Consider the following 2850-nt stretch of genomic DNA (forward strand, 5'->3'; position numbering starts at 1 on the left):
CTTCAACATGTATTATAAGAACAAATAAAAACGAGAGAAGAAAGGCTCAGAGAAGAAAGTATAAAAAAGCCAAAAGAGAGTGAAAAGATGATAGAGAAAATATAAAAGTTGTGAGTGAAAACACGAGTGAATAAAATAAGAGAGAAAAATCGGAAGCAAGTGAGATAAAAGTGTTTTCTTTGCGAGCATGAGAGATATAGATAGGGCTTTATCATCCCACAAGCTTCTTATTGTACATTTGTACCAAGAAGTTTGCTTATCTACTAACGACTCACCTTAGGATTTGCCTTTGGAAATTGTTTCTAATCTAAATGAATTTGCAGATGTATTTCCCAAAGAAGTGTCAAATGAATTACCACTAATTCGAGGAACTGAACACAAAATTGATCTTATTCCAGGTGCAAGTATTCCAAATAGACCAGCCTATAGAGCGAACCCGGAGGAAACAAAGGAGCTTAGAAAACAAGTTGGTGAGTTATTGGAAAAAAGGTATTATTCATGAGTCCCTTAGCCCATGTGGAGTACCGGTAATTTTAGTACTAGAAAAAAAGATGGTACTTGGCACATGTGTATTGATTGTCAGACTGTTAATAAAATTGCCATAAAATATCGACATCAAATCCCAAGGTTAGATGACATGCTTGATGAGTTAGATGGGACCAAAATGTTTTTATAAATAGATCTAAAATCTCCATACCATCAAATCCAAATTAATGAAGGTGATGAATGGAAAACTACTTTTAAAACAAAGTTTAGTCTTTATGAGTGGTTAGTTATGCCATTTGGCTTAACAAATACTCCAAGTACTTTTATGAGGCTTATGAATCATGTTTTGAGAAACCTCATTGGAAATTTTGTCGTTGTGTTCTTTGATGACATTTTGTTTTATAGTAGAAGTATGCATGATCGCGTTGAACACCTTAGGATTGTTCTTACCACTTTGCGTGAACAAAAGTTACATGCCAATCTAAGCAAGTGCATATTTTATGTGGAAGTAGTTTTTTTTCTTGGTTATTTTGTTAGTGCTAATGGTGTACGTGTCGACAAAGAAAAAATAAAGGCTATTTTAGACTGGCCTATTTCGACAAATATTTCTGAGGTAAGATCTTTTCATGGACTTGCAAGTTTTAATCGAAGGTTTGTTAAAAACTTCTCATCTAAAGCTTCACCTCTAAATGAATTGGTCAAAAAAATGTAAAGTTTGAATGGGGAGAAAAACAAAAAAAGGGGTTTGAACAATTAAAACATGATTTAACAAATTCCCTAATTTTGGCACTACATGGTTTTTCTAAAAGTTTTGAAATTGAGTGTGATGCTTCTGGAATTGGAATTGATGTTGTTTTGTTTCAAGAAGGTCAACCCATTGCCTACTTTAGTGAGAAGTTAAATGGAGCAACATTGAACTATCCAACATATGGCAAAGAATTGTATGATGTTGTGAGAACATTGGAAACATGGCAACACTATCTTATACCTAAAGAGTTTGTGATTCAAACTGACCATGAATCCCTTAAATACTTGAAGGGTTCAAAGAAATCTACATAAAAGATATGCTGGATATCTTTTGTAGAAACTTTTCCTTATGTAGTACGTTATAGGAAAGGTAAAGAAAACATTGTGTACACTCTTCTCACTTAGTTGGACTCTAAATTCATGGGATTTGAATTTATTAAATATTTGTATGAATCTTTTTGCAACTATTTTTAAGTTTGTGTGAAAAATCAGCTTTTAACAGATTCTATCGACATGAGGGGTTTTGATTTAAAGAAAACAAGTTATGTATTCCATCATATTCTCTTCATGAACTTTTAACTCGTGAGGCTCATAGTGGAGGGTTGATGGGTCATTTTGGTGTTTTAAAACTCTTGAAATCTGTAAGGAACATTTCTTTTGGCCTAACAAGAAAAAAAGATGTTGAACGTATTTGTGCTAATTGTCTTGAATGCAACAAGGCTAAATAGAAATCTCTTCCACATGGTTTGTATACCCCACTCCCCATACCTCATTCCGGATGGACGAATATTTCCATGGATTTCATACTTGGTTTACGAAGAACTCAAAGGGGAATGGACTCAATATTCGTTATTGTTGACAAATTTTCAAAAATGGCACATTTCATTCTTTGTAGAAAGACGGACGATGCTAAACATGTTGCTGATTCGTTTTTCAAAGAAATTGTTCATTTGCATGGTATCCCAAAAACCATAATTTATGATCGGGATGTAAAATTTTTGAGTTACTTTTGGAAAACACTTTGGGGAAAATGGGTACAAATTTATTATTTTCTACTTCAAGTCATCAACAAACGGATGGACAAACTGAAGTAATAAATAGAACTTTGGGAGTATTACTAAGGGCAATAATTAAGAAGAATTTAGAAGGTTGTGAGGAATTTTTGCCATTTGCTGAATTTGGTTATAATCGCACCATTAACACTCCTAATGTCGATGCTAATAACTTTGAGCTTCGACCACACCTATTCCAAATGCTCCAAAATTCCGCCACCTTTCATTGCCTTCCCGATGAAGACCCCCATTTACATATTACCAATTTTTTTGGAAATATGTGACACCTTTCGGATCAACGAAGCCTCTAATGATGCTATCCGGCTCCGTATGTTCCCTTTACCCCTTAAAGACCAAGAAAAAGCTTGGCTAAACACCCTCCCAAGTGGATCCGTGCACAATTGGGATGAACTTGCCCAAAATTTCTCTACAAATATTTCCCTCCCGCTAAAACCGCCAAACTCATGACCGAGATTAACTCCTAATCTCAATACGATGGGGAATCATTGTACGAGATGTGGGAAAAGTTCAAGGAGCTATTAAGGAAATGCCCACATCATGGTCT

The 2850-nt window shown here is 34.7% G+C and overlaps 1 non-coding gene across 1 annotated transcript; it reads right to left on the reverse strand.

Moving 5' to 3' along the window:
• Positions 1–2743: 2743 nt before the first annotated feature.
• Positions 2744–2850, reverse strand: LOC118480036. Its single transcript, XR_004861676.1, has one exon. It is a non-coding gene; the product is annotated as a small nucleolar RNA R71 (small nucleolar RNA).

Source organism: Helianthus annuus, chromosome 6 (assembly GCF_002127325.2).
Source record: "Helianthus annuus cultivar XRQ/B chromosome 6, HanXRQr2.0-SUNRISE, whole genome shotgun sequence".
NCBI lineage: Eukaryota > Viridiplantae > Streptophyta > Magnoliopsida > Asterales > Asteraceae > Helianthus > Helianthus annuus.